The 20,719-nt window shown below is 42.1% G+C and overlaps 1 pseudogene; it reads right to left on the reverse strand.

Annotated features, from left to right (window-relative positions):
- Positions 1-15,512: 15,512 nt before the first annotated feature.
- The window catches only part of LOC140652860 (ETS homologous factor-like), a 7,262-nt pseudogene continuing 2,055 nt past the window's right edge, over positions 15,513-20,719 (reverse strand).

A 20,719-nucleotide genomic window follows, 5' to 3' on the forward strand; every position in this document is an offset into this window, starting at 1 on the left:
GAAGCAAAGAAAGCCACTCAGAGGTCTGTGGGGTGCACCAAAATGCACTTGAAGGCCCACGGGCCTCAGAGAAAGGCACTGGGAGGCCACTAGGTCACACAGAAAGGAACTCATAGGCCATTACATGGAAAAGGAAAGGTACTCAGAGACCCTGGGATGGCACAGAAAGGCACCCAGAGACCTTTTGGGGCACTAGACTGCATGGAAAAGCACTTGCAGATCCGCACAGAAAGGCACTCAGAGGCCCCTTGGTCAAGCACAAGCGCACAAGGAGTCCCCTGGACCTTACAGAAAGGCACTTGGAAGCCTCTGGAGTGCAGAGAAAGGCTCCCAGAGACCATTTAGTCAAAAACAAAAGCACTCACAGGCCCCTAGCTCAAACAGAAAAACATTCAGAACTCCCTGGGCAACAAAGGGACTGGGAGGACACTCGGCTGAACTTTCTTCTCAACCCAGGAGCCTCAGGTTGCCTTTTTGTGTGGCTCTGGGGCATCCAAGTCCCTTCCTGTTTGAACCAAGGGCCTCTGTGAGCTTTTCTATTATATGCAGGGTCCTCTGACTTCCTTTCTGTGTGGCTCAGAGACCTCCAAGTGCTTTTCTGTGCAATCAAAGGGCCTCCGTGTGATTTTTCTGTCTCCCAGGTGCCTCTTTATCCCTTTCTGTTAGAGACAGCTGCCTCTCAATGCCTTTCTGTTTGACCAAGGGGCCTCTGAATGCTTTTCTATGCAAATTTTACTGTCTTTCTTTGTCCAGAGGGTTCCTTCCATTGCCTTTCTGTGTGCCCCAGAGGCCTCTGAGTACCTTTTTATTGAACCCAAGGTTCTTCTGGATGCCTTTCTGTTTGCCACACACCATGTGCCACACACCATGTGCTTCTGTGTGCATACCTGTGCTGCTTAGGGGGTGTCCAAGTGCCTTTCTGTGCAGATTCTTGGCTTTGATTGCTTCTGTGTTTAGACATTTTCAGTCTGTTCTCAGGGCCTCTGGGGGCCTTTGAGTGACCTTATGTGTTCAACAGGGGCCTCCGAGATTTTGTTTTGTTTTGTTTTGTTTGGAGTGCCTTTCTGTGCACCCCAGGGAATTCCAAGTGTGTTTCTGGGTGCAACATGGGCCTCTGAGTGCCTTTCTGTTCTACCTGGGGGCTCCAAGTACTTATGTACTCATGCATCCCATGGCCTCCTACTGCCTTACTGTACAACCCATGGACCTCCAAAAAGAAATGCCGTTTTGGACGAGGGATAGTAGAGAGCAGGAAAAGAAATGAGTTGCAGGGTGGCCCTGTACACAATTGTAGGAGCTAGTCACACAGTGTTTATATGGGGTGACACCCGCCACCACTCCCCCAGTGTTTTGTGAATCTGAGAAGGAATTACCCCAGTGCCTCACCCCTGATGATAATAAGCAATGTTTAGAGAAGCAAGGAGTAGGATGAGGCAGAGGGCAGATCAAAGTACTATTTATTTTTAACTTGCTTCCAGCAACGGGGGAAACCCTAGAAAGTAGATGAAAGAAAACAGGGGAATTCTAAGCACAACTGGAAAAATCTGAAGATCTAGTTGTGCTTGGATTAATTAGAAGCCCAAATACAGGGGGAGACCTTAGAAAGTGAGCTAAAGAAAACAAGCGAATTGTGAGCATAACTGGAAAAACCTGGACACCAGGATGCCCTAGAAAATGACAGAAAGAAAACAAGACAATTGCAAGCAAAACTGGAGAGTTTGAAAAACCAATTGAACTTGGATAAACTGGAAGCCCAAGTACAGGGAGACATGCTGGAGAACCAAATACACACAGTTAGGAAGTTAGGTTATAGTGTCTGTACTATAGGTGTCATGTAATTACTTAGCCCAGTGAATATTGGGATGCAGTCAGCTGGGATTCCTCTACCTATCAATGGGCTGAAGGATCCGGGGACAAAAACAGTAGACTGATCCCTGCATGCCCTTTGATTGTTAACAAAGAAAAGGATCTCCTGGTGTGCTGTTGCACACAGTATCAGTGTAGAACGCGGCAGACTTGTATTGGCATTTCAAACCACAGGAAGCTGACGCTGGCAGTGGCAGCAGCAGTAAACAGTTGATGCTGCATGCTGAGAGGAGTGTCAGGCTTGGGAGGTCCCCGGGGGTGTCTGAGGAGGTTTCTGGGATCCAAGTGCCTTTGGGCTCTGTGTGTGTGTGGTGGAACCAGCTGGCAGGCAACAGGTCATGCAAGAGGGGCAGGTGACAGTGGGGTGGTGCCAGTGGTTCCCATGGCCAGTTCGAACCATCAGAAGCTATGTATAACTGGGCCCTAGGAAGCACCAGCGGCCAGGAGCACCACGAGAAGGGAGTGGTATTGGCAGTTTGCATGGAAGCACATGTGAGAAGGGCAGCACACTCTGCCAGTTGTCAAGCTGCTGTCTGCTCTGCTCACCTGCAAGCTTGGGCTGCAGCCCTGATGGTCACTCTGGCTAGCTGGTGGCTGTGCAAGTCGACCCAGAAGCTTGAGGTCTCCAAGAAATTAGAAGGACAACATCTTTCAAAAGAACTACCATTTTATAAGTGGGCCATTTTTTTTGTGAGGACTACAAGAAGACTGAGACCTGCTGAAAGAAAGTGCTGTCAGCCTGCCATAACTGCAAGACTGAAGCTGAAATCCAAACAGAAGAACTACAGCCTATGTATGCTGATGTCTCCAGCCAAACAGACCTCCTAAGGACTGAAATAGCTGTCTAGCCCTTAGGTCGCATGGACCTCCAGCACCAGAAGTCCCCCTAGCACCTAAAAGAAGTGGTGGATGTCATAGCTGCCACTATGCCAAGCTAGAAGAACTCTTAAAAAAAAAAAAAAGTAGCTATGTCTTACACGAGGAGCTCAACAGGCAGTGCAGTATCCAGGAATGGGAGTGGGAGATAGATGCGTGATATTGTGCACTCTCCCACTCTGAGTGACAGCCCTGCATTAATGCTGCGCGAGGGAAAGGTAACACTGAATTCAGCCTTGAGCTGACTGGCACAAGTAACTGACAAGATGGAGCAGACAAGACCCTTGTCTCTGCTCAGGACAGAAGGAAGAATCTTCTCACTTCCCCTAAAGTGCCCCTACGTAACAGATACAACACTCTAGGGTAAGAGAATGAAGAGACAGGATCCAGGAGAAGTCTATCATGCAAAATTGATTCAACAATCCACCCACATTAGAACTATTGCCACCAGAAAAGCAGGTAAAAGATTAGTAATTGGACATTCCTTACTGAAAGGTACCAAACCACACATTTACTGTTAAGACAATTTCTGTATAGAAGTTTTCGGCCTACCAGGACCTCACATTTGTGACATCACTGAGAGGCTGCCAAGCCTGCTGACCCCCTACAGATCATAATCCACTCCCACTATGCCATGTAAAGTCTAATGATACTACGTGGAGTAGTAAGGCAACTTAGAACCATCAAAAGAGATTACATGTCTCTCAAAACAATGTTAAAAGGATCTGGAGCACAGCTGCCATTCACCTCTAGCCTCCCCATCAGCAGAAGGAGTTTAGGAAGGAGGAGACGAATTGAACAGGAGATGAATGCCTGGCTGCATGGCTGGTGCCATGATCAAGGTTTTGGCTTCTGTGATATAGATCTACCTTTAAGAAGACAGGTCTGTTGAGTGCTGGTGGGATTCACCTAATCAACTGGGCCAAGAGAGTCTTCGCCAAGAAGCTGGCCAGAGAGCTTTAAAATAGATTTTGTGGGGGAAGGGGACGGAGTTTTGAGCAACAGAGAAGAGACAGGGGCTCCTGATGTCTCAGGAACCAACAGGGAAACACCTTTGAAATGCCTCAGCGGAATTAGGGCATGTTCCTCTAAAAAAAGGTGACAAGGTCAGCTATCCCAGATGAAGTTTCTCTGTACCAAAGCACACAGCATGTATAACAAACAGGAGGAGCTGGAAGCCACTGTGCAGCTAGGAAGCTGTGATGTAATTGCGATCACTGAAATGTGGTGGGATGGATCCTGTGACTCGAGTGCTGCAATTAACAGCTATAAACTGTTCAGAAGATATAGGCAAGGAAGGACAGGGAGTTACCATCTGTTTTTACATGGATTGGTTGGCAAAGAACTGTCTTTGAAAACCAGAGATGAAGAGATTGGGAGTTTATGGGTAAAATATGTGGCCAAGCCAACAAAGGAAAACTTGTGGTTGGTGTTTACTACAGGCTGCCTGATGGAAGGGAGACTGTTGATGAAGCGTTCTTACATCAGCTACAGGAAGCATCATGCTCGCAGGCTCTGATCCTGCTGAGGGACTTCAGCCACCCTGAATTCTGCTGGAAAAGCAGCACAGCAAGCTGTAAGCAGTTCAGATGACTCGTGGAGGGCGTTGAGGATAATTCCTCATCCAGGCAATAGGCAGCCTGACCAGAGGAGAAGAGTTACTAGATCTGCTGCTTACCAACGTGGATGAATGAGTTAGCGATGTCAAGACAGGTAGCAGCCTGGGCTGCACTGATCATGCCCTGGTGGAAATCTTGAGGGATGGGGCCAGGTGAAGAGCAAACTTTCAGTTGTTTAAGGAATTATTTGATGGGACCCCCTGGGAAACTGTCCTCAGGGATAAAGGTGCTGAACAGAGCTGTCAGCTCTTTAAGGACATTTTTCTTAGAGAACAGGAGCTCTCAATTCTACCATGTAAGAAATCAGGCAAGGAAAGCAGGAGACCAGCATGTCTCAGGAAGGACCTCCTGGTCACAACTGCACAACTAAAGTGTAAGAGGGAAAAACCCAAGCACTGGAACCAGGGACACGTGTCCTGTGATGATGCCTGGATGTGTAGACATGGGATCAGGAAAGCTAAGACACAGTTGAAGCTGCATTTGGCAAGGGATTTGAAGAATAATAAAGTGGCTTCTATAGGTACATTGGCCAGAGAGGGACAATTAAAGAAAGAAAATAAGTAACATAGACAAGACAGGAGAACTGGTGACAACCAACATGGAGAAGGCTGAGGAACTCAACAAATTTTGTTTGCCTGTTTTCAATGGTAATGTCTATTCCCATCTCTCACAAGCCCCTGAGACTCAAGGCAGGGACTGGAGGAAATGAAGTGCCTCCCGTTGTAGGAAAAGATGAGGTTTGAGACCACCTGAGGAATCTGAATTTGCATAAGTCTGTGGGACCAAAAGAGATGTATCCCAGGGTTATGACGGAAAGGGATCACATTCTTGCCAAGCCACTCGCAATCGTATTTGAAAAGTCATGGCAGTCAGTTGAGGTCCCCAGTGACAGGAAAAAGGGAAACATCACACCCATTATTAGAAAGAGCAGAAAGAAGGACCCTGGGAACTACCGAGAAGTCAGACTCACCTCCGTGCCCAGTCACAGCATAGACCAGATACTCTTGGAAGACATGTCAAAACATCTGGAAGACAGGGAGGTGATTAGGGAGAGGGAGACAGTATGGTTTCCCCAAGGGCAAATTGTGTCTGACTAATATAGTGGCCTTCTATGATGGAGTGACTGTATCAGCGGACACAGGAAGAACTATGGATGTCATCTACCTGGAGTTGTGTAAGGCCTTTGATACAGCTCCCTGAAAAAATTCCGCTAAATTGGAGAGAGAGATGGGTTTGATGGATGGACTATTAGGTGGATAAGGAATCGCCTGGCTGCCTGTGCCAAAAGATTTACAGTCAATGGCTCGATGTCCAACCAGAAACCAGTAAAGAGGGGTGTCCCTGAAGAGTCTATACTGGGACCAATACTATTTAATCTCTTCATAATTGACACAGATGGTAGCATTGAGTGTACCCTCAGTAATTTTGCAGGTGACACCAAGCTGATTGGTGCACCTGTACATTAGATGGAAAGGATGCCATCTAGAGGTACTTTGACAGGCTTGAGAACTGGATCCAGGAAAACTCATGAACTTCCACAAGGTCAAGAGCAAGATCCTGCACCAAGGTCAGGGCAATGCCCACTATCAATACATACTGCAGAATGAATGGATGTGGGACAGCACTGCAGAGAAGGACTTGGTGGATAAAAAAATAGGGGCAATGTGGACTCACAGCCCAGAAAGCCAATCATGACATGGGTACATCAAAAGAAATGTGGCCAGCAGGTCGAGGTGATTCTGCCCCTCTACTATGCTCTTGTGAGACCCCTCACATGTAGTACTCTGGCAATAGCAAGAGAGAGTGTTGAAACACTGAGAGGATGAACAAATGCAGAGCCCCAATGTTTGTGGACCTTTGAATGTTCTACCAAGGGAAGGTGAGGACCAGCGATAGCTTTCAGTGCTGGCACCTTCTGTGTGGCAGGAATTGATGGATGTTTTCAGTTTCAGAGCTGGGCTCTTGAGATAACATTGGGACTATTAGGAGGCTAGGCAAGAGCACAACACATTGTAAGGCTGTGAGTGCGCTGCCAAGGGAAGGTAAGGAACAGCAAGAGCTTTCAGTCCTGGCACCTTTCGTGTGGCAGCAATCGCTGGACGTTAAGAATATCAGAGCAGGGCTCTTGAGAGAGAGAGAAGAATTTTGGGACTGTAGGGAGTCCAGGCAAGAGCAGAGCCCCAGTATTTGCAGGGCATTGAATGCGCTGCAAGGGAAGGTGAGGACCAGCTATAGCTTTCAGTCCTGGCAGCTTCCATGTTGGAGCAATTGCTGGATGTTTTGAATTTTGGACCTGGGCTCCAGCAAGAGTGACATAGAGAATGTGGGGACCATTAGGAGGCTGGGCAATAGCAGATCCCCAGTGTTTGCTGGAGTGTGAATGCGCTGCCAAGGGAAGGTGAGGACCAGCAACTGTTTTAGTCCTGGCACGTTCCATGTTTTTCAAAATTCGTAATTGTGTAACATCGTGCTAATATTCCTAAATGTGTTCTGCAAAATTTGAGTCACAGAACATTATTTGTTTTGCAGAATGTGGAAACTGGTACCATACTGGCTGTCACAACTGTACTAATCCAAAGTAATGTCTGTCCATGATCTGTAGAGAGCACTCAAGTTTCATGCACCAGCTGTGAGGCATATGATGGACTCTCTGTTGGGAACTAAAGGGCACACCACTGTTGTCTGTCTGCCTAGATTCCTCCAAGAGTCTTCTGGGGCCATTCAGCATCCCCATGGTGCATCTCTGTGGGATCTGGGGCTCCAAGTGCCTTTCAGTGCAACCCAGTTTTTTTCCTGAGTATTTTTAGTGTTAGCAGATTATTGTGGTTTTCTGGGCATCCCAGGGCCCCCTGAATCTTATTTTCCTGTGACTCCAATCACCTTTCTGTGCTGTCTGTTTTCATCTAAGTGTCCTCCATGGCAGTGCCCTCCAAGTGCATTTCTGTGTGCTCCAGGGGTCTCTGAGTGCCTATCAGTACTGTCAAAGCACTGCTGAGGTTCTTTCTTTGAATTTCAGCATCCTCTCAGCATCTTTTTTGCGCAGTCCAAGATCTCCTTGTGCCTTTTGGAACAGGCCAGGGTCACCCAGTTGCCTTCTTATGTAGCTAGCAGCCTCTGAATTAATTTTACTGCTGTCGAAGTCTTTTCACTTTCTCTTTTGTGTTCTTTGCAGAGTCACTGAGTGCCATCCTGTGCTGCCAGGGTCCTCCAGAGCAGCTCTGCAACCTCCAAATGCCTTTGTGTATGCTCCAGGGGCCTCTGAGTTCTCTTTGGTACTAACAAAATGACGCTGCGTGCCTTTCAGTGCAATGCAGGGCCCCCTGCATTCCTTTCAGTCTAGACTGTGGCCTCTGAGTGCCTTTCTCTCCAATTCAGAAGTCTCTGATTGCATTTCAGTGCCGTTCATGTTACCTGTGAGCCTTTTGGAGCAGTCCAGGTAGCCTTTTCATGTAGCCTGCAATCTCCTGACTGCATTTCACTACTGTCAGTGGGCAATCCATTACTTTCTGGGTGCCTTTCTGTGGTGCCTATACTCCTCCTGTTTCCTTTGTGTTCCTTGCGGACTCCTTTGAGTGTCTTCCAGGTCTGTTTGGCTTCCTCCAAATGCCTTCTTTTGAGAGCTGGGGAATATACCAGTGCTTTTTGGTGAAGTCGAAGTGCCACTGAGGGCCATTGCATGCTGTCTGGGGTACTCCGAGTGTCCTGCGGAACAGGTCAGCTTCCTCTGTGTGCCTGTCAGTGGGATATCCAAGTGCCTACGGTACTTGCCATGGTTCTCCCATTGATACTCGTTGCTCTTACTGATAAACGTAACAATCCAAGAGAGACCAAGTGCCCTTTGAGGGAAGGTAGAGAGTCCAAGTACATTTAAGGGCATTCCAGCTTTCCTGAGTTGTATTCAGTTAAGCATTGTCTTGAGAGTGTTTCACTGATGCCAAGCTACCCCTCTACAGTTCACTGTTACCCACAAGATCTGAGTGCTTTTCTTTGATCTCCAAGGACCTCAGAGTGGCCTTCTGTTCTCCAGCTGACTGAATGCCTGTCCCTAAACCTTACAATACACCTAACCCTACCATAACCCACCTCCAGTGGGTTATGATGACCCTTTTCTATGATGACCCTCACGTGCATGGTCTTCCAAATGCCTTTTGGTGTGTTCAGGCAAAAGCCTGAAAAATCTGAAGGGCGGGATGGGCATCCCTGTACATTTTGCTGCTGCACAAGTGTGGAAGAAGGCTTTCAGCTGTGCTCCAGATGCCTCTGAGTGCCTTTGATTAACGCAGACACCTCGTAGTGCCAATCTATAATGCTAACCTCGGGTGGAGGGAGTAGGTGAGGGTGAGAATTATGTGGTAGAGCAAAAGCACAGTCCCAGTGTTGGTGGAGCTGCAAGGGAAAACTGAGAGCAAGAAAAAGCTTACAGTTTTGCCTCTTTCTGTGTGGGAACCATTGCTGGAGGTTTGCTCTTTTGGACCTGAGCTCTGGCTACAGTAAAGCAGTAGGTGAAGGAGTTCGTTATGTGTCAGAACAAGCACAGAGCCCTGGCGTTTAAGGGTGGTGATTTTGCTGCCAAAGAAGTGCCAAGAGTGCTACAAATAGCCCTTATTACTGGACTCTTTTATATGGGAGCCCTAAGTGGCAGCTATCTCTTTTGTTGCTGGGCTCTGACGAGTCATAGGGTTAGGTGGTAGAGCAAGCGCAGAGCACCAGTGTTGGTGCAATTGTGAATAACCAGCTAATGGAAGGTGAGTGTCAGCTACATATTTCAGTACTTGCACCTTTGGTGTGGAAGATGGCAGATTTTTCTCTTTTGAACTTGGACTCAGCCTAGATTGAGGGTGCTTATTTAGGTTTAGGATGGGAGTTAGAGGTTTGGATTATAGATATGACCCAATAGATTTTGGATTATTGTTAAGGTCTGTTTTGTTTAGGATAAAGGTTAGGTTTAGGACCTAATTAGGTTTACTGTTAGAGTGACAATTAGGGTTAGAGTAAAGGTGAGTGCCATTATGATTATTTTTATGACCACTAGTGTTAGGGTTCAGGTTTATAAGGGTTAAGATAAGGTTTATTGATAGATCCATTAGGGTTATTTTTAGCCTTATGTTTAATGACTGATAGGATTAGAATTAGGGCCACTGGGGTTACGTGCTTTACTGTTAGGGTTAAGACCATTAGGATTAGAGGTTGGCCCTATTAGTATTTGTGTTAGGGCATGTTAATTTTAGTTTAGAGTTACAGTAGGGTTAGGTTTAGCTTTATGGTTAGGGTTAAGGTTAGGGCTAAGCCTATTAGGGATAGGGGACAGACCTATAGTTATAACTTTATCTTTCTCTTCCTCCAAGACAGCACTTCTTACAATAGGAAACTGCTGTATTCTTTATAAATATAATATCTCTCTCCACTTCGCAAAAAGGGAGCCTAGAGAAACTGCTATTAGAGCAAAGCAGTAGGTATCACAGCCTTTAAAGCATTTGTTAAAAACTTTAAAGTGGTTTGATTTTTAAAAACACCAAAAGATCACAGATTTTGCATGTTATTTTGAATTCGATTTGACATATAATTATAGGTCAAGTGAGCTAATTTTATTCTCTCTTCTATGAAAATTATTTCCCAGAAAAATTGAAGGGGATAATGAATGGGTACTGTAAGGCTGGAGAACAGAAACACCAGGTTATTTGCAAAATTTAATATTTGCATTTAAATTGTGTTTGTGCAAGAATTAAAGATTATTAAATGTTAACAGTAACAGTAACACATAACGGTGCTTAAGAGATTAAAACTAAAGTGTTAACAAAAAAATGTTGTGTTGATAGCCATAACATTTTTAAACATATAAAATGCCAAGAATTTCCTTAGCCTTAGAATTGTAATTTGTCATCAGTGATGTTGTTACAGCTATAGGAATAGCGTGACACAAGTTATCGTGCAATTGGACTTGCTTGTGACAGGCATTGTGGAATCTTCTCATGTGCTGGTACTGTTTAAGTGCTTAAGCATCACTTGCCTATAACTTATCTTTTCAGAAGTGATGTGGAGAGAGAACTCTTGTGCTATAGGTGAAAAATAGTAACTGCTGGAAAAAAAAATGCAGCCATTATTACAAGGTTGTCTCAACTACCTAAAGATTGAGCTTCTGCAATTTACAACTGTTCAGACAAGTTTATTTGAGAAAAAGCTAGTGAGACATGTCAGGTATTATGTATAAATAAAAAGCTGTTTTGACAAATTCCACATGAAAAGGTTTCCTTTTCTATAAAATTTAATAGGGATTGTTTAAATTTAATCTCCTTTTATTACATTTTAGTCAATGCATGTAAAGATCTTGCAAATTGAAAGAATTATTTCCAAGCTAAATAGGAGAATTGTGTAAAAATATGAGCATCTGAGATTCTGGAGTTTTGGTAGAGAACTGAGTTTTTCCCAATGCACAGCTGTTGTAGCTCAGCTATAGCCTCTGCTGGATTATCCCGGTGTTGCAGATTATCAGGTGATTTTTAAATAGCTGTTAAGAAAGTGGAAAAACCAACAGGACTTCTGTGAACAAGTAGTCCCACTGGAATATCAAAGTAAATTGAGAATAAAATTAATGTCTGCACCCTTTTAATATAAGGAATGTTCAGTAAAATGCAAAATCATGCTAAATATGAGTATTCTTTGCATCTAATATCATGGTGTCAATCACGCTGTGCCTTGCTCACAGATCTAGCCCAGGAACAGCACTTTCTGTGTTGAAGAATAGAAGAATAGAAGAATTTCTGTGTTGAAGAATAGAATATTTGATTTTTTTTTGTGCATGTGGATCAAAATGGTTCTTCACATATCTGGAAATGCAAAGGAAACTTTAAATGCTGTATGTTTGAATGCATGACGTAGAAGCTGGCCTGGAAGCTTTAACTTTCTCTGCTCTTTTTCCGTGTTTCTGCTTTTCTGTGGATGTGAGAATAATTGATTGCTTCAGGACCCTGTGTAGGCATCATCTGACAAAAAAACCCCAACAAACCCACCTTGGATGACAAGTGTGGAAGCTGTGACTACTGTTGAGGTTTCAAGACCGCACAGAGTTTAAATGTAGTAAGAGGGCAGCAGGTAGAGCTGAGTGAGTTTAGCCCTGGAGACATTAAATGGCAGGATATTGACATCATTGGACATAAAATTATCCTGCTGAGAAATAATATAGGCAGATCTTTATTTTCTCATTCTCCCTTCCATGCAAATACTGTGCAGATGTCAAATTTATTTGCTAAAATCAAGGTATAGGTGAGCATGATGGTAGGTAAATGGCTTCCACAGTCAGTGATATTAAGGCTCTTCATTATTTTGGTGCGTGGATGATTCAGTGGTACTGGAAGGCACCATATGAGAAATGAAGCTGTATGTTTTCCTGTGGTACTGCAGTATTAGAAATAAAAGCAAGATCTGCTGTGGGACAATTGTATTAAATTGCTTTGGTCTTTGTACAGGACATTCATGAGCATGGGGGAGACAGCTGAGTAAACTTCATTCCTGGCTGAAGTGCAGACCTGATAGGACTAAATTATCTTAGGTCCATTAGAGTTGCCACTCTGTAACAATTTACACCAGTTGACCCTTTTTTAAGACTCCTTCAGTTTTTTATAACTTTCTAACTAAACTGCAGTGAAATAGACCACTCCCTCCTGAACTGATTCATGCTATGTGCCCAGCCTAGTCATTAATAGCACGTGGAATAACTTTGTGCTGTGTGTGTTCAGGGGCTGACGGCATTTAGGTGAGGAGCACTGAATCAGGGATTTCTCTGCTGTGGCAGCTGTGAGTGGTGTTGCAGATATGTGGTCTGCATTAGCCCTGAGCTACTGCTACACAGCTGGGCCACTGGGGGACAATATTAAGATGGTGGATTAGATTTAATCCTGATGAAAAACTGTTCTGCATGTTGCTATCTGTCATGGATGTGGGAGGTTTTTTTTGGCACAAAGCAAGAGCCAGTTATGATATGTTTTTGAAGAAATAATTGTTTAGTATTGGGAGCTGGGTGCACCACCAGGCCTGACTGTCCCTGCTTACTGCCTCCCCTCACCCTGCCCAAAGCCCATGGACAAGCCTGGCCCTGTGCTCACAGCCGTGCCTAGCCATGGGGCTGTGTCTGACCACATTTCTCATCACAGGGCTTGATCCTCACCTCCACCTACAAGCCCATGCCCCTGGAGAGTTACCATATACTGGCGCTGCGCACCTGGTGCCGTGATATCTGTCAGTGTGGTGGGAAACGCCATGGCTGCAGGCCCTGTGGAGATGCTGGAACCCTTGGCCCTAGCAGTAACTTAGGCACCGGTGCACTCTTATGTCTTCCTCCTTGTACATCTTACATCATTGCTAACCCAGAGATACGTGCTAACCCCAGCATGCTGCATGAGGAAGCTGCTCAGTACACATGCTTCAGAGCCCACATGGCTTGTCAATAACGTGATCCATTACTGAAGCTTTTTTCTTTAAATCAAGCAATGTGCAAAAAAACCCCCACCAAATGATGGGTTGTTGAAATAGTTCTGTCTTTGAGTAATAGATACCTGTTTATAAAAGTGCAGAGGTATTCAGGGCATGTCTGCTATTCGTTAAGAAAATATAAATGAAAAAAACCCATGTGTCTTGCATATTAAATATTTCATTCATATTGTTAAAAAAATTGCAGTTAGCAGGAAACGATACAAATCCAGAAGTAGGTATTTTACAGTCATTCACATTTTAATAACACGTTTACAGTAAATCTGCATAAGTGCAGTATGGCCTTGTGGTTAATGGATCTCTCAGACTTGGCAGAGTATGAGTCAAAAGGAGGGCCACCTGCGTGGGTTTTGTCCATGATGATTTGTCCATGAATAACATCAGAGTAGGACACACAAGGTAATTCCTGCAAATTATCAAGATTTTGAAGATTTGACTAATTAGTAGCCTGGACAAAATATATTAATAACACATCTGTGCATTTTAGTTAGTAAAATATATGTTGAAATTGCTCATCCCTTATTTCTATGTCTTGCAATAGACTGAGAAACATTTTAAAGTCAGGTTTAGTGTCTTTATGAGGTCAAGCTTTTTCTTACAGCAAAGTCATAGTCTCGTATAAGGAAACAGGCAGAAGAAATAAAACCAGAGCATTTTTCACAGTACATACTTCAAACAGTTCTCATATCCTCAAGTGATTTATCTCTCAGGAAGAGTGTGTGTAGCTGTTATGCACATAAAAATAAAAAAATGGTTGAAAAACAGGAGTAAAAGGAGCATACCATACAGATAGGCACAATTTTTGGAAGAAACATCAGTTATAGTCTGAATTTTGCAATATTTTTTGGGTAGAGATTAAGCCCCGACAAGCTCTATGTTGTAATGTCAGTAACAGCCATCCTATATCCCAGCCATTGCCCACTAACCCTGTGTAGTATTGTATCAACCTAAAAGAGTATTGCAGCAGCACTTAATTTGATAATCCCAGTTGTCAAACCAAATGCTTTCAGTGTCTTGCAGACACTGTCATGTTTTTCTGAGATGCAAGAACAAGACTTTTAGTGGTAACGAACAAAAGAATACAACAGTGAACTGAATTTATGTGGAATAAAATGCTGCAGAGTTATCCATTGGAAAGCAAGACCAGAGACTCATCAAAATTTCCTGAATGCCACTTGCAGTAGGCCTAAAATTGTTGAAGGATTTAGAATTGTTGCTTAAATCCATTATGTGGAAAAAAACCCCAATGTCCATAAAAGTACCAAACACCTATTATGCTTTCAAAAAAACCCACAAATGAGTTTTCATATACCACCTATCATTTTACTTTCCTTACATACCACCAATTTACTTTTTATAACCTTGATGTACAGAGCAGGTGAGGGCACAAAATGCACATTAGTTTTTGTTATTATATATACAACCATATGTCATAGGCTCCTTTGAAGAATTAAATAAACAGATGTGGTTTAATTCTTCACACAGATGTGGGCGAAAGCTCTATAGAAACCTCTCCACAAATACTCATTTGCATTTCAAAATTAATCTACTTCAGTAAACGCTTGTACTCTTTCCAGAGCTGGTTGTTCCAAATGCAAAACTGATTTGAATTCAGCTTCGTGAATGTTAACAGAAGGAAACTTCAGACTTCCATGCATAAGAATTTGTAGAAAGTGAACTTGGATTTCATAGAAGTATTTTCCCCTCAAAATTCTTCATAATAAAAATTATATTCATTCTGCCAAGTAACATAATCGATACAGTGTGATCAATTATAACTTAACGATATAGTAAAATGAACAGTGATAAATAATTGCTGTGAACTCAGGTTCAAAATGCCAAATACTCCAAGTTTATATATATTAATATATTTGCATAGATGGAGTTACTAACCATAGGCGGTAGATTCTTTATAAATAATTCAGAGTAGATTTTTAGTTCTTTGTTAAGAGACTGCACGTAATATCTCCAGACGTTGACTGCAGATATTAAATCCAGATTAATAGAGAGCACTGAAGAGTTCATTTTGGACAACATTTTGATTTCTACTATATTTGAGATTTTTAGTTCTTTGTTAAGAGACTGGACATAATATCTTCAGACGTTGACTGGAGATAGTAAATCCAGATTAATAGAGACAACTGAAGAGTTCGTTGTGGACACCATTGATTTCTAGTACATTTGAGAAATGCAATAGTTTAGAGAAGAATGGATCAGAAAAGACATTTTCTTATTAAATGAAATACTTTTTTTGTGTTATTCCAAAGTATAGGAACTTAACTGGCAAATGTTCCTAAAAAAAAATCTTCTCTTCTAAGTGGCAGTGAATCACAGAGGACCTTAAGGATTCTCAGTGAACATAGTGGCTGACACAGAGATAGGGATATTTTTAAATATCCAAATTAATCCTCAGCCATTGAGCAGCATGAAGGATATTTCTAAAGGTGTACTCGAAGACAGTGCTTGGCAGAAAGCGAAAAGGGGAAGACAACTCTAAAATTGATGTGCTATTTTTGTTGCCCTAGTCTATCTCTTGAAGCAGACAACAGTAAATTCTTCCTTACTAGTAGAGGGGAGAGAGTGGAATAACAGTCTCTGAAGTGTTCATTGCAGCTGGATTATTCAGGCTGTGGCATGTTTCTTGCTGAGCACAAAGCATGGGGCATTTCATACCTTGTTCTCCTGCCATCCGTGGGAATTCTTTCCAAATTTGTACAACAGTCTTCTGCACACTTCTTCCAAAAAATGCCAGTTTTATAATAGTAAGTGCGAGATGGGACGGGAGAAAAGAAAACAATGGAGGAAAAAATAGTAGAAGTCTCATGGGAGGAGTTCTTTATACAGACTTCATGGCAGGAGAACAGCACAAGTGTCATTATGTTCTCTGCAGTTAGAGAGATCCTTTCTTTCTGTTAAATTGCTCTTTTGAATTTAAAGAGCTATAAACTTTCACACATGCCTTGGAGTATGCCTTCCACTGTTAGAAAGATTAAAGAATTAAAAAAAAATATGTTCTTTGGTTTGTTGAATTTTTCATAAGATTAATACCATTCAGAAGAAACAAGCAGTGTAATTGCTACAGCACACAGGGTAATTTGGCAAATGTATGCTAAAATTCTGAACTGAGGTAAAGTGTGACAGCTTTATTGTCATCACTAGAGTTACGACTCTGTACCACTTTACCTTTAGCCCTATGATATTTTTTTAGAAGCAAAGGAGACCGGGTGCTATTTCATGACCTAAAGAAAAAAATGAAGAAAATAACCAGACATGCTGCCACCCACTCCCCCTCTCTGTTTTTCAGTATAGTTATGAAAAATGGATGCTGAGTTAGAAGTCAACTGAAATGATGGGACCAGCTACCTGTTAACTCACCGTAGAGCTTTGCTCAGTTTTTCATATGTCTTTCTGTAATTTTTCTTCCTTTGTCCCAAAATGTTTGCTAGAGCTTCTGATTTAACAATGAGAAAAATGCCTTTTCCCCTGTCTTCCCATTCCAGGATGCCACCATTTTCTTCAGAAGATAGGAGCAAATCTCTTACAATTTCCTACAAATTAGAATTCTGCAGGTCTTGAAAAAGAAGAAGAGGGCTATTTAGTAGATTTGGTTTTTTACCCATGCCAAAGAACTAAAGCAGAGTTATATTTAAATAACATTTTGTTATCAGTTTTCAACCTCACATACCAATAGCACTAATCTCTAAATTTCAGAAGTTTAGTGCATTGCCTCTCTATAAATGCCTTCAAATTACTTTCTCGGGAGGAAAAAAAAAATAAGGGTCATGTAAAAACTTTGATGCTAGAATCTCTTTCTTTTACTCCAGAAAGTAGTGAATTTTACTGTCTTGCAGAATTCATGTCATTCATAACTTCTGCTCCACTGATCATCAATTACTTCAACACAGTATTTAAGCTGATTTCTTGAAAGCAATTTTCAAGTTCATTTAAAGTGTATTAAGTTAAAGTTTGTAACAAACATTGGCTTGCCTGAAAAATGAGGCAGTAGTATGAGAAGTTGCAAAGTCTATTTCCCTGCATTGCTAGTCTTCTCTGTTATTTCCATTCACTTCAAAACTAAGTTTGGGTATCAGATGTGCTAAAAATAATGGGAATATACTAAAAAAGCTGGTAGTTCTGTCACAGGCGGATGTTGCCTTAAGTTCAGCTAAGTTACTCGCTAATGACAGTGCTGGGGGTTAAATGAATGTTCAGTCCGAAGTCTGACTGCAAGCATTTAAATATCATGTGTCAGACACCCCTAAGAGCAACAGAGGACTTTCTGAAATGTACTTAACTGTTCTACCATGAATGTGACATTCTGGGCCACTGATGCTACCTGCCCTCATGCACATCTTATCATGAGCTGGGACTGAAATACAGAATAACTTGAGAAGTAAAGAAGGAAGTCCTGAGTCTGGTGGCAACGTGGTCAAAAGGTCACATACTCAAACATCATACAATGTTAAGTCAAGGAAGTCCTACCAGTTACTACTCTTTCTGCGAGTTACTAATTTTTCTCGTGAATAAAGCCCTAGCACAAACATAAACTCATGTAAAAAATTAACATGCAACTGTATGAATTGCACCACAGCAGAACATGAAATTTTAGTCAAAACTCTGTTCAAAATACTTGGTTGCCAGGGATGTGGTATCAGCCCCCTGTCTGGGCTACCTGTTCCAGTGTTTCAGTGCTCTAGAGGATACAAGAAAATGATATCTGCTTGGTACACACCTAGTAAGAAGGGTGATCAGTGAAATACTGTGAGACTGTTTATAAAGTGTAGACGCACAAATCTATTTCACTAGATAAATAGTAGTGTGCTAAATATAACAAAAATAGGGTAACTTCTGTGAAGATGGGCCACAGTTTTATATTCTTTTATCCCATAAATATAACTATAAATAAATTATAGTTCTAAGCGTTTATTTTGCTACATGTGAAAATATAATATTTACAAAAAAGATGTAAGCAACACATCTATGTACTTGCATGACTATCTGAAGGGCTTATGCTTTCAGTTATGAAGGTTTCAGAGCATTTTTGGCTTCTGCTTCTGGCAAAAAAAGCATCGGTTAGAATTGGTAAGAGTACTATAGAATTTTTTTTTTTTAATTATTCCTTTCACTGTAGTCTTTCATGTCAGTGAGTGTCTTGAGTACTCTTTTATTGGATGAAGGGGTTGACCAAGGGAGCATCCCGCATTGTCTAAATTCTAATGTGGAAAGCAGGTAAATCCAGACAGAAGCACTAATCCCGCAGAGCTGATTGATTGAGAATTATTAGATTGTTAGAGCTGGTTGTGGTCAGAACTGAGTGATTATAGAATATTCTGGTTGTTCTTAGATGGTCAGATAGATGGTCATGTTCTTAGACAGTCAGATGTTCTTAGATATCAGGTCAGACACCTGATATTTTGGTCACTTACCCGTTTAACTTCTCACAAGATAAATAGCAAGCATAACTCTGTTTACAATCAACAGGATCTGTATTTCATACTGTATGCAGTCCACCAGCTGTACTATCTCCCCAAAAAATCAAAGTATTCCCACAGAAATGAAGTAATGCTTTAGACCTTTTGGAATCTATGCATAGAAACACAGCTTTGCTCTGCTCAGAGCCTGGTTTACAGCTTCACCTTCAGTACAAAGGCTCCTGGGATCCTGTTTCCGATCAAAATACCAACTCACAAATGTTGGGATCTGTTGTAATCTTTACACCCAGTGTTTTAAACAGACGGAGTTTTAAAACAAAGTGAAGAAAAAGAATCACACAATAATTTTAGTGTCACTGTACTTAAAATCCTCCAATTCGTATTTAAAGAAAAATGCACACAAATATAAGTCCTGATATATTATCATTACCAGAAAGTAAAAAAATTGAAATGATTACCGCGGGAACCACGAAGTCAAAGTAACTCTATATATCTTCCTATGGGAATAGGTGGATGGTTGCACTTTATCAGACTAAACTCTGCTAAGGAAGGATCCTACCTGTGATTGGCTATGCTGGAAAAATTTCACATATTTTGAACAATATATTATAGAACTTAATTCTGTCTCGTAAATAAAAATACTAATGCCCTTTCTAGAAGAGGAGCTGAGCCTGGCGGTAGCCTGTGAATCAGAGGTCATGATATATTTTTCTGGGAAGTCTTGCCATCCATTTTTTATCTGTTTAATCTTGAGCTCCTTCTTTGTTTCTACAAAGAATAAAACCTGTTTTCAGAAAACATAGGGATCACAACATTAAGCCTATTACTGTCACCAGAAGAAAACATAGATTGAACTTTATTACGGTGAGCTATATTCTTCTCCAGCTTCAGAGCAAATTTTCCTGTTCAAGGGCTCCTGTGCAATGCTGATGATAGCACTACACTAGTGGTTTATTTGTGTGTGCTAGAGATGTTAAATATACTCTTTGGCTGCAGTGCAAGAAATGGTACGAAAAATCAAAGGTTGCTTTACTTTTGATTCAGGAGACAAATTATTATAACCATGAAGAAGCCCTGGAAAGCCTAAAACCATGCAAAATTGATCAATAAAAAACTTAAGGAGAAAACAACATAGCTCCTATTCAGGTCAGAAAAAAATCTAATTATTTCCTCAGCTCAGCTTTGCTTTACAAGAAAAAGTCAGACCTGATAGTTGCACCAAGCTGTGTTCCTCAAGAGCTGAGGGTGATTTGCCCTTAGTTACAAGTAGAGTTAAACTTTACAGAATTGCTGGGCTATAGATACTGCACAAATGTTACCCTGGATGGATTCAGAGCTGCGCACCTGTACAGACAAGGACCCTGTACTTTAGTTAGTACAAAGTACAATAATGCTCGAGACTGCTGAGATCCTGAGATAGGTTGCTTTGCATTTGGCAAATAATGATCTGCTGATATCAGAAGTTCCCTTGAGATTGTGTTAATTTCACTGTTGTGGATTTGTGATTGGATTTTTTTCTGTTGCTGTTCACTTTTTTAAAAGAAAGAGGAGAAGACTGAACAACACTTAAATCTAAAAAGTGGAGAGTATGCACAACCCAACAAAAATATAGGGTCTATGCATAAACCTAAGATCGTAAGCATCCACCAGTACATTTCCCTAGCTAGAGCCCATCTCCGACATTCTAAAAGTCCACCAATTTCTGCCAAAAGAAAGGCGCCAGGAGCGTAAGCTCTTACTGGTACTCACTGTCCCACGGGAGTGCATTAATATCCTGCAGGCACTGGGGCTCTGCACTTCCATGTCTTCAAAAGAGTGCCACACTGTGTATCTCTCGCCACAGCCCAGGTCTAAAATTCTATATGTCAAGGGATTGCACCCAAAAGAAAGGAGTGCTACTTTTATAGTCCTTGGATTGCACCCACAAGAGATGAATGCTACCTTTTGCTGATCCTCAATTTTCTGAGGAACCACACTCACTACAGCAAAAACACTGGGGCTCTACACTTCCCTGGCTGCCAAAAAGGGCCACACTCTGTATCACACTCTCACCAAAGCAATGCTCAGATATTCTACATGTCCAGCAATTCCTCCCACAAGACAGGTGCCAGGAGTGGAAGTTGTTGCTGGTACTCATTTTCCCTTCGAAACAAATGACTACCCCGCAAACATTGGGATAAGTACTTGCTTACACTTGTGAAAGTGCAACACTCTGTATCTCAATCTGACCAGAGCCCAAATACGAAATACTACATGTCCAGTGATTGCTCCCACATGATTGCTGCCAGGAGTAAAAGCTCTTGCTAGTCCTCACTCTCCCTTGGTACCGCACTGACTGCCCCACAAACATTGGGATCTGAACATGCGTGGATTCCTAAAGGTGCCACACTCTACATCTAACTCTCGCCAAAGCCCAGAATCGAAATTCTACATGTCCAGCGA

The sequence above is a fragment of the Ciconia boyciana genome, chromosome 6 (genome assembly GCF_034638445.1).
Source record: "Ciconia boyciana chromosome 6, ASM3463844v1, whole genome shotgun sequence".
NCBI lineage: Eukaryota > Metazoa > Chordata > Aves > Ciconiiformes > Ciconiidae > Ciconia > Ciconia boyciana.